The sequence below is a fragment of the Schistocerca piceifrons genome, chromosome 1, assembly GCF_021461385.2.
Source record: "Schistocerca piceifrons isolate TAMUIC-IGC-003096 chromosome 1, iqSchPice1.1, whole genome shotgun sequence".
Classification (NCBI taxonomy): domain Eukaryota; kingdom Metazoa; phylum Arthropoda; class Insecta; order Orthoptera; family Acrididae; genus Schistocerca; species Schistocerca piceifrons.
This window is the reverse complement of record NC_060138.1, coordinates 540000214-540012600: the sequence shown is the minus strand read 5'-3', so window position 1 is coordinate 540012600 and position 12387 is coordinate 540000214. Positions and strand designations below refer to the sequence as shown.

Genomic DNA, 12387 nt, shown 5'->3' with positions numbered 1-12387 from the left:
TAGAAAATTTTGAAGGTGTTGCTTCTCATGTATGTTAACGATCTTCAGTTCAGTACACATAAAGTAGGATTAGTTCTTTTGCATATGACATGTCATAGTAAATCCCAACAGTGATAGAGGAAGATTATTGATTGGTTTTCTGCAAATGTTTTCTCTTATTTTTAAAAATCATGTTCAATGCAACACATCAGGAGCTACTACACCAGTAACAAATTTAAAGCATTAACATTAATTAGGAAGCAAAGCAGGAGGATCGAAAATTTCAGGTGGCATTTTAAGTTAGAAAAATCACATTTTAGAGCTTCTTAGACAGTTTAGTTCAACCACTGGGCAACCCCAGGGGGAATAAAAACAGTCCGAATTAGGGTATACTCTCCTCATAGAGCTGGTTTTATGTGGCAGACAGGCACATTTAAAAGTACACTGAGCTATCAAACAAAGTTCTTCAAATTTAGAAAAAAAACACATGTGCCGGGTAGCTTATGTATAACACTACACAAAATTTCTGCTACTGCATAATTGCTTCCTTTCTGGAAGGAGCAACACAGGCCAAGTAGAATAGTAGGTATTAAGTTAATCCATTTAGCTGCAGAATGGACTCGTCTAGCACTCTTCAATATATGGTTAAGTTTTCCATTAGCGTGAGATAGTCGGTAGTAATTCTAGTCATTTTATAAATCTTCGCCCAAGCTTGGAACATAGTAGCCTGAAACTGCGTGTATGCTACCTGCTGCAGTGTTCCAGCAACTGAAAACTGCTGTTGCTCCTGTCTCTGCTTCAATGTTTTGATGGGGTGCAACTTTCATCCAGCTAGTGAATCTGCCTATGAAAGATAAATAATAAATAAATCCGTTGGAAGATGGTGCTGGACCCACTCGGGCAGCATGTACCATCTGAAATTGTGTGTCAACATTGAGCAATTCCCCAAAGGTCACCGAGCGAGGTGGCGCAGTGGTTAGACACTGGACTCGCATTCGGGAGGCCGATGGTTCAATCCTGCATCTGGCCATCCTGATTTAGGTTTTCCGTGATTTCCCTCAATCGCTCTAGGCAAATGCCGGGATGGTTCCTTTCAAAGGGCACGGCCGACTTCCTTCCCTAATCCGATGAGACCGATGCCCTCGCTGTCTGGTCTCCTTCCCCCAAAACCAACCAACCCAAAGGTCATTTAGTATGACATGTAATTTTCTCTTGGAGAATCTGTATGTGCCACAATCAATTGTTGCACATACTGCTACAAGTTTGGCCTGACAGATTTTAAGAATATTAGCTTTATTGGCAACTGTCATACCAGGATGAGCCATTTTGTAATAATACTTAAGAACTATGATCATAAATTATTTGGATACATGCGAACTAATGGTTTCAACTGAAATGTCAAACCACATTTTAATCCCTCAGTAGTAGTAAATTGTTTGAATTTCAGTGAAATGCTGCTACTTGATAATTTTTTTTTTCTTTTTTTTTTTTTTTTTTGAGAGATACATGGTGCAAATCTGTTGTGAGCTGTGAAATGTACTGGAGATAACAGAATTGCATTGGTTTGAATACAAAAGTTAATAGACCATTATCTATATACACAAAAACTGTTCTTCTGCTCACTAAATAAATAGTGAGAAGTTCTCTGGTGTAAGTTGAGTGATTCTTCTGGACAAGAGATAACGTCTCTGAAAAGAATACAGTAGGCTTCCAAATTCCATAGTGCTTCTGCTGTAGGGCTGCTCAATTGTAAACATTTTATGCAACCACAATAAACCCAAGTGCATGCTTCACAGTAGGGAAACTTAGTAGTGAAGTTTGGAATAAAATTTCCTTGCATTTTTCAAACTGCTCTATTTCTTCTGCAGTCCAGTTTGTCTTCCTTTCATAATTAGCAGAGCGTAGTTTTATGCAATATGTTCTAGAAGATGGCAAAAGATGTTGAGTGTACAGAGAAATATTAGAATTTCTTTCTCAGTTTCTGGACAAGTTGTCTTTACAGTGACTGTTTCCATTCCTCTTATGACCTTAACTGAATAGTGCAACTAGTAATAATTGAATGCACACATTACATTAACAACTCTTTGTTTATTAACCTTGAATTAAACTCAGTGCAACTTCAGAGCATGAAGACCACATTTGAATACAACAGGTAAGCCTCTCTGATGATGTTTAGTGGACGCCCACTATGACAAAGTCCAGGATCATTGGTAGTGGTGATGAGTCGGGGTAGCCGTGGGTGGCACGCAGTCATAGTCAAGAGCAGAACTCATTGTTGAGAGGCTGAGGGGCGATCTAAGTACCTGTTAGCAGAGAAATGCAGATGAGCCACGTGGTCACAATTAGGGGTATGCGACTGCAGCATTGCTTACCATGACCTGCACACCACCTATTGGTGAGCTTTGTGCCTGCAGGCATTGTGATTGCTGCAGAAGGCTTGGCAGTAAACAGACTAGTGAATCTTCCGTTGACAAACAATCTGCAAAAGTAAACTATGGGCATACCTGGCCCGCAAAGCTCATACATTGAATGTGGTGGCTAAATAACCAGGGGCCCTGTCCTGCATAGACTACACTCCTCCCTTCTTAAGACAGATAGCATAACCGTCTCAGAGAATTGCTGCACTTAAAAGAGGAGGCACTGAGCAGCCACCAGAGCAGACTGGAACAAAACAACACCACACAATATGTAATCAATCAATGAACACACAAAATTTCGTCCTACTGGAAGAGACATGCTATGCCCACATAGAACAATAGCAACTGTCCACCACAGGCAACAATGTGGAAGGCAGGGTTACCAGCAGAGCAGTACTACACCATGAAACTATTGTCCTTGTTGCCACTGGTACAACCTTTGCCAATGGTGTGGGTGGTAGTTATTTAATTGACAAGTTACAATAATAATTCTTTATTTATGAACCTTGAACTAAACTCAGTACAGCTCAGGACATGAAACTCCACATTTGTGTAAAACTTAAAAGTCCATCTTGACGATGTATAGCAGAGGCCCACCATGTCAAAGTCTACAATCGTCAGTAGGGGTGGTGATCCGGGAGGTACAATGGGTGATAAACAGCACTATACCACAGGGCTCTGAGCTTGTGGACTGCTGACACATAGGTCCAGCTGAGGGGGGGTGGGGGGGCAGTGGCGGATGGACATTCAGCAGCCGGTGATCCCAGCAAAGTTATGACACAGCACTGTCTGATGGGTAGCAGCGATGACAGGTGTCGTGGTCCAAAGCATAGACTAAAGAGTGGCTGGCAGTTGGTCTGTTGCCCAGAGGAGGACTGGCTGACAAGGGACTGAGTATCAATTTACATACCCATCAGCAGAGGAATACATGCATGGTGTCATGTGGACATGTGGCTGTGTGGATGCAAATAGGCACCTGCGACTGCAGCACTATTTACCATGACCTGCGTGCCACGTACTGGCATGGCTTGTGTCTACAGATGCCGTGGGTGGCTTCAGGAGACTTGGCAGTAAACAGTGCAGTGAATCTTCTGTTGACAAACAACCTCCAGAGGTAAAGCTGGGACCATACCTGGGATGCAAAGCACATCTGTGAGTGTGGTGGCTGAATACCCAAGAGACCAGCCCTGCATATAGTACAGTCTCCAAGCCTGGTTTCTTCCCTTCTGGAGTGGTTACATATCACAGTAACCTTATATTCTGAACAATCTAATTCTTTTCTTTGAAAAGTGGTGAATTGCATCCTTAAAATCCAATGGCACAGAGTTAAATTTGTATAGATCAAATGAAGTGACAATTACTGTTTTCTGTTTGTTGTCTTCTTTTCGTGGGATTTAATAATAAACTTTCCAGAGGTCTATCTTGGAACATGTTTTCTTCCCATGAAGGATTAAGTTGCCATCATCTATTCTTGGAACTGGATAGTGGTTTGATGATTATTTCCATGAACACAGTGACTATCTGGTTTTGTAACAATATATAGAAACAGTCATATTCTGTTCTTTGCAATATGCAATTTGTTTAGCTCTAATGTGAGAGAGCTGCAGCAGATTCAAGGGCCAGTAGATGCTAAAATTTGGTACTTACCATGCTTAAATTGTTTTGCATGACATGTAGTTTCCCAGCTCTCAAAACTTCTTTAAAATTTTAGAAAATTTGTAGTTAATATGAAAGCAATTAACTCTCAGTGGCTTCAATTCATGACATATTCCCTTTCATGTTCAACTGAGAGTTATCAGTTAATCTCTTGCTTTTGAAATCAATCATAAGGTAAAGCTGATGATAAATATCAATACCTAATATGCCATTTTAAATGCCTGCGATAATAAATAGGCATCAAAAATATATCTTTTTATCGTAGGTCAACATTCAGCAATTTTAAACTGTAAGATGGAATCTCGCCCCATGAACCATGGACCTTGCCATTGGTGGGGAAGCTTGAGTGCCTCAGCAATACAGATAGCCGTACCGTGGATGCAACCACAACGGAGGGGTATCTGTTGAGAAGCCAGACAAATGTGTGGTTACTGAAGAGGGGCAGCAGCCTTTTCAGTAGTTGCAAGGGCAACAGTCTGGATAATTCACTGATCTGGCCTTGTAACGTTAACCAAAATGCCTTGCTGTGCTGGTACTGCAAATGGCTGAAAGCAAGGGGAAACTACAGCCGTAATTTTTCCTGGTGGCAAGCAGCTTTACAATGATTAAATGATGATGGCATCCTCTTGGGTAAAATACTCCGGAGGTAAAATAGTCCCCCATTTGGACCTGCAGGTGGGGACTACTCAGGAGGACATCATTATCAGGAGAAAGAAAACTTGTGTTCCACATATCAGAGCATGGAATATCAGATCCCTTAATCGGGAAGGCAGGTTAGAAAATTTAAAAAGGGAAATGGGTAGGTTAAAACTAAACATAGCGGGAATTAGTGACGTTTGGTGGGAGGAGGAACAAGACTTCTGGTCAGGTGAGTACAGGGTTATAAATACAAAATCAAATAGGGTTACTGCAGGAGTAGGTATAATAATGAATAAAAAAATAAGAGTGTGGGTAAGCTACTACATACAGCATGTTGTTGTTGTTGTTGTGGTCTTCAGTCCTGAGACTGGTTTGATGCAGCTCTCCATGCTACTCTATCCTGTGCAAGCTTCTTCATCTCCCAATACCTACTGCAACCTACATCCTTCTGAATCTGCTTAGTGTATTCATCTCTTGGTCTCCCCCTACGATTTTTACCCTCCACGCTGCCCTCCAATACTAAATTGGTGATCCCTTGATGCCTCAGAACATGTCCTACCAACCGATCCCTTCTTCTGGTCAAGTTGTGCCACAAACCTCTCTTCTCCCCAATCCTATTCAATACTTCCTCATTAGTTATGTGATCTACCCATCTAATCTTCAGCATTCTTCTGTAGCACCACATTTCAAAAGCTTCCATTCTCTTCTTGTCCAAACTATTTACCGTCCATGTTTCACTTCCATACATGGCTACACTCCATACAAATACTTTCAGAAATAACTTCCTGACACTTAAATCTATACTCGATGTTAACAAATTTCTCTTCTTCAGAAACGCTTTCCTTACCATTGCCAGTCTACATTTTATATCCTCTCTACTTCGTCCATCATCAGTTATTTTGCTCACCAAATAGCAAAACTACTTTACTACTTTAAGTGTCTCATTTCCTAATCTAATACCCTCAGCATCACCCGACTTAACTCGACTACATTCCATTATCCTCGTTTTGCTTTTGTTGATGTTCATCTTATATCCTCCCTTCAAGACACCATCCATTCCGTTCAACTGCTCTTCCAAGTCCTTTGCTGTCTCTGACAGAATTACAATGTCATCGGCGAACCTCAAAGTTTTTATTTCTTCTCCATGGATTTTAATACCTACTCCAAATTTTTCTTTTGTTTCCTTTACTGCTTGCTCAATGTAGAGATTGAATAACATCGGGGAGAGGCTACAACCCTGTCTTACTCCCTTCCCAACCACTGCTTCCCTTTCATGTTCCTCAACTCTTATAACTACCATCTGGTTTCTGTACGAGTTGTAAATAGCCTTTCGCTCCCTGTATTTTACCCCTGCCACCTTTAGAATTTGAAAGAGAGTATTCCAGTCAACATTGTCAAAAGCTTTCTTTAAGTCTACAAATGCTAGAAACGTAGGTTTGCCTTTCCTTAATCTTTCTTCTAAGATAAGTCGTAAGGTCAGTATTGCCTCACGTGTTCCAGTATTTCTACGGAATCCAAACTGATCTTCCCCGAGGTCGGCTTCTACTAGTTTTTCCATTCGTCTGTAAAGAATTCGTGTTAGTAATTTGCAGCTGTGGCTTATTAAACTGATTGTTCGGTAATTTTCACATCTGTCAACACCTGCTTTCTTTGGGATTGGAATTATTATATTCTTCTTGAAGTCTGAGGGTATTTCGCCTGTTTCATACATCTTGCTCACCAGATGGTAGAGTTTTGTCAGGACTGGCTCTCCCAAGGCCGTCAGTAGTTCCAATGGAATGTTGTCTACTCCGGGGGCCTTGTTTCGACTCAGGTCCTTCAGTGCTCTGTCAAACTCTTCACGCAGTATCATATCTCTCATTTCATCTTCATCTACATCCTCTTCCAGTTCCATAATATTGTCCTCAAGTGCATCGCCCTCGTATAGACCCTCTATATACTCCTTCCACCTTTCTGCTTTCCCTTCTTTGGTTAGAACTGGGTTTCCATCTGAGCTCTTGATATTAATACAAGTGGTTCTCTTATCTCCAAAGGTCTCTTTAATTTTCCTGTAGGCAGTATCTATCTTACCCCTAGTGAGATAAGCCTCTACATCCTTACATTTGTCCTCTAGCCATCCCTGCTTAGCCATTTTGCACTTCCTGTCGATCTCATTTTTGAGACGTTTGTATTCCTTTTTGCCTGCTTCATTTACTGCATGTTTATATTTTCTCCTTTCATCAATTAAATTCAATATTTCTTCTGTTACCCAAGGATTTCTACTAACCCTCTTCTTTTTACCTACTTGATCATCTGCTGCCTTCACTACTTCATCCCTCAGAGCTACCCATTCTTCTTCTACTGTATTTCTTTCCCCCATTCCTTTCAATTGTTCCCTTATGCTCTCCCTGAAATTCTGTACAACCTCTGGTTCTTTCAGTTTATCCAGGTCCCATCTCCTTAAATTCCCACCTTTTTGCAGTTTCTTCAGTTATAATTTACAGTTCATAACCAATAGATTGTGGTCAGAGTCCACATCTGCCCCTGGAAATGTCTTACAATTTAAAACCTGGTTCCTAAATCTCTGTCTTACCATTATATAATCCTACTGATACCTTTTAGTATCTCCAGGGTTCTTCCATGTATACAACCTTCTATCATGATTCTTAAACCAAGTGTTAGCTATGATTAAGTTGTGCTCTGTGCAAAATTCTATCAGGCGGCTTCCTCTTTCATTTCTTAGCCCCAATCCATATTCACCTACTATGTTTCCTTCTCTCCCTTTTCCTACACTCGAATTCCAGTCACCCATGACTATTAAATTTTCGTCTCCCTTCACTATCTGAATAATTTCTTTTATTTCATCATACATTTCTTCAATTTCTTCGTGATCTGCAGAGCTAGTTGGCATATAAACTTGTACTACTGTAGTAGGTGTGGGCTTCGTATCTATCTTGGCCACAATAATGCGTTAACTATGCTGTTTGTAGTAGCTTACCCGCATTCCTATTTTCCTATTCATTATTAAACCTACTCCTGCATTACCCCTATTTGACTTTGTGTTTATAACCCTGTAGTCACCTGACCAGAAGTCTTGTTCCTCCTGCCACCGAACTTCACTAATTCCCTCAATATCTAACTTCAACCTATCCATTTCCCTTTTTAAATTTTCTAACCTACCTGCCCGATTAAGGGATCTGACATTCCACGCTCCGATCCGTAGAACGCCAGTTTTCTTTCTCCTGATAACGACATCCTCTTGAGTAGTCCCCGCCCGGAGATCCGAATGGGGGACTATTTTACCTCCGGAATATTTTACCCAAGAGGACGCCATCATCATTTTAATCATACAGTAAAGCTGCATGCCCTCGGGAAAAATTACGGGCGTAGTTTCCCCTTGCTTTCAGCCGTTCGCAGTACCAGCACAGCAAGGCCGTTTTGGTTATTGTTACAAGGCCAGATCAGTCAATCATCCAGACTGTTGCCCTTGCAACTACTGAAAAGGCTGCTGCCCCTCTTCAGGAACCACACGTTTGTCTGGCCTCTCAACAGATACCCCTCCGTTGTGGTTGTACCTACGATACGGCTATCTGTATCGCTGAGGCACGCAAGCCTCCCCACCAACGGCAAGGTCCATGGTTCGTGGGGGGTATAGTGAATGCATTATTGTAGCAAAGATAGACACGAAGCCCACACCTACCAAAGTAGTAAAAGTTTATATGGCAACTAGCTCCGCAGATGATGAAGAGATAGAAGAAATGTATGATGAAATAAAAGAAATTATGCAGATAGTGAAAGGAAATGAAAATGAACATTTAATATTTATGTGTGACTGGAATTCCAGTGTAGGAAAAGGAAGAGAAGGAAAAGTAGTAGGTGAATATGGAATGGGGGTAAGGAATGAAAGAGGAAGCTGCCTGGTAGAATTTCGCACAGAGCATAACTTAACCGTATATAACACTTGGTTCAAGAATCGTGAAAGGAGGTTGTATACATGGAAGAGGCCTGGAGACACTGGAAGGTTTCAGATAGATTATATAATGGTAAGACAGATTTTGGAACCACGTTTTAAATTGTAAGACATTTCCAGGGCAGATGTGGACTCTGACCACAATCTATTGGTTATGAACTGTAGATTAAAACTGAAGAAACGGCAAAAAGGTGGGAATGTAAGGAGATGGGACCTGAAAAAAAACATATGTTGTAGAGAATTTCAGAAAGAGGGAATGATTGACAAGAACGGGGGAAAGAAATACAGGAGAAGAAGAATGGGTAGCTTCAAGAGATGAAATAGTGAAAGCAGCAGAGGATCACGTAGGTAAGAAAATGAGGGCTAGTAGAAATCCTTGGGTAACAGAAGAAATATTCAATTTAATTGATGAAAGGAGAAAATATAAAAATGCAGTAAATGAAGCAGCAAAAAGGAATACAAACGTCTCAAAAATGAGATAGACAGGAAGTGCAAAATGGCTAAGCAGGGATGGCTAGAGGACAGATGTAAGGATGTAGAGGCATATATCACTAGGGGTAAGACAGATACTGCCTATATGAAAATTAGACACCTTTGGAGAAAAGGGAACCACTTGTATGAATATCAAGAGCTCAGATGGAAACCCAGGTCTAAGCAAAGAAGGGAAAGCAGAAAGGTGGAAGGAGTATGTAGAGGGTCTATACAAGAGCGATGTACTTCAGGACAATATTATGGAAATGGAAGAGAACGGAGATGAAGATGAAATGGGATATATGATACTGTGTGAAGAGTTTGACAGAGCACTGAAAGATCTAAGTCGAAACGAGGCCCCGGGAATAGACATCATTCCATTAAAATTTCTGATAGTCTTGGGAGAGACAGCCATGACTAAACTCTACCATCTGGTGAGTGAGATGTATGAGACAGGCAAAATACCCTCAGACTTCAAGAAGAATATGCTAATTCAAATCCCAAAGAAAGCAGGTGTTGACAGGTGTGAAAATTACTGAACTATCAGTTTAATAAGTCACTGCTGCAAATTACTAACACGAATTTTTTTACAGATGAATGGAAAAACTGGTAGAAACAGACCTCAGGGAAGACCAGTTTGGATTTTATAGAAATGTTGGAAAATGTGAGGCAATAGTGACTCTAAGACGTATCTTAGAAGACAGATTAAGGAAAGGCAAACCTATGTTTCTAGCTTTTGTAAACTTAGATAAAGCTTTTGACAGTGTTGACTGGAATACTCATTCAAATTCTGAAGGTGGCAGGGGTCAAATACAGGGAGCAAAAGGCTATTTACAATTTGTACGGAAAACAGATGGCAGTTATAAGAGTCGAGGGGCATGAAAGGGAAGCAGCGTTTGGGAAGGGAGTGAGACAGGATTGTAGCCTCTCCCCGATGTTATTCAATCTGTATATTGAGCAAGCAGGAAAGGAAACAAAAGAAAAATTTGGAGTAGGTATTAAAATCCATGGAAAGGAAATAAAAACTTTGAGGTTTGCCGATGACATTGTAATTCTGTCAGAGACAGCAAAGGACCCGGAAGAGCAATTTAACGGAAGGACAGTGTCTTGAAAGGGGGATATAAGGTGAACATCATCAAAAGCATGACGAGAATAATGGAATGTACTCGAGTTAAATTGGATGATGCTGGGGGAATTAGATTAGTAAATGACACTTAAAGTAGTAAAGGAGTTTTGCTATTTGGGGAGCAAAATAACTGATGATGGTTGAAGTAGAGAGGATATAAAATGTAGACTAGCAATGGCAAGGAAAGCAGTTTTGAAGAACAGAAGTTTAACATCGAGTATAGGTTTGTATCTCGGGACGTGTTTTAAGAAAGTATTTGTATGGATTGCAGCCATGTGTGGAAGTGAAACATGGACGATAAATGATTTGGACAAGAAGAGAATAGAAGCTTTCGAAATGTTGTGCTACAGAAGAATGCTGAAGATTAGATGGGTAGATCACATAACTAATGAGGTGGTACTGAATAGAATTGGGGAGAAGAGAAATTTGTGGCACAACTTGACTAGAAGAAGGGATCGGTTGGTAGGACATGTTCTGAGGCATCAAGGGATCATCAATTTAGTATTGGAGGGCAGTGTGGAGGGTAAAAATCGTAGATGGAGACCAAGAGATGAATACACTAAGCAGATTCAGAAGGATGTAGGTTGCAGTAGATACTGGGAGATGAATGAGCTTGCACAGGATACAGTAGCATGGAGAGCTGCATGAAACCAGTCTCTGGACTGAATACAACAACAACAACAACAACAACAACAACAAAAGGATGGGCTCTAAGAACCATTTGCTACAAACAGTTTAAATTCAGTCCTTTCTATTTTGTTGTTTCCTGTTGCTGTTAGGACAGGGATGTTTGCTCCATTGTCTACCATAAACAGTTACTCATTGTTGTAATCTTTGACAAAGATGCAGTAGTGACAGCCTAAAGTAATATACCGTATATACTCGAATAATCCGCGCATGTTTATTTCCGAATTTTAGGGTGAAAAACTGGGGTGCGCAGATTATTCGAATCATTGTTGGTACTGCTCCGCGTCCAACAATACATCCAATTATACTGTTGCATTGTTGGGGCCTCAGTCTGTGACCCATCAGTAGCACGTTAGGAGTAAAGTATTAACATCTTCAAACTTGTTAATTGTGGCTACAAGTACTCATTATCGCTCGTACACTGCTAAAGAAAAAGGAAAAATTATTGAAGAAGCCGAGAATATTGGAAACTGTGCAGCAGAAAGAAAGTACGACGTGAATGAGAGTTGTATTCGCGACTGGCGAAAAAATAAAACGCAGCTTCAAGAAACTGTAGTAATCGCCGGGCATTTCACAGCCAAAAAGCGAAGCATCCAGACCTCGAGAAAAGGCTCTGCGATTATGTAGATGAGAAGCGACAATACGGATGCGCGGTGACGAGTGAAATGTGCAAACTTAAAGCATTGTCTTTAGCCAAATAACTAGGCATTACCAGTTTCAAAGCTATCCGGGGCTGGCTGTCAAGATTTTTCAACCAAAATGGTTTAGGATTCCGGAGGAAAACTACTATGGCTCAGAGACTTCCAGGCGATTACGAGGAAAAAATAGTGAATTTTCATCGTTATGTGATAAATCTGCGCCGTAAACAGTCCTATATATTATCGCAAATTGGTAATGCGGATCAAACGCCAGTCTATTTTGAGATGCCGCTCGACAACACAGTGAATAGGAAAGGAGAATCAAGCATCATGATACGAACTGGCAACAGTGAGAAACAGAGATGTACAGTGGTGTCGTGTGTAACTGGCGATGGACGAGAGCTACCACCTTACGTGATACTTAAAGGGAAGACTATTCCGAAAATATCAGTAAAAGGCATACCGGTATTAGTGAGAGCGAATCCGAAAGGGTGGATGGACAATGAACTTTATAATTGACTGGGTGACTCATGTTTTGCAACGTCGTCCTGGTGCGTCTGCGCACACATCAAGGAGGAAGATGTCCTCGTCTGGGAACGAAGTACTAGCGCGCGAGGGGCTTCTCCTTCTAACATGGTGGTTTGGGGAGAAAAATTCTTGGCTTTATCGTATTTGCTTGACTTTGTGCTTTTTCCTCTTTTTTTTAAAATAAAAGAAAGATTAAAGAATAGTAAGAGGGATAGTGAGAGAAGTAGAAAGCGAACGGCCTAAATGGCTGGCCGGTGGTTTCAGCAAGTCTCCGCTACGTCTGGTGATGGCCTCGCA

General features: G+C 41.0%; 1 protein-coding gene across 1 annotated transcript in view; it reads left to right on the top strand.

The window, feature by feature from the left end:
• LOC124799463 (CAD protein-like) overlaps positions 1-12387 on the top strand; it is a 61097-nt gene that overhangs the window by 39424 nt on the left and 9286 nt on the right. The window lies entirely within an intron of this gene.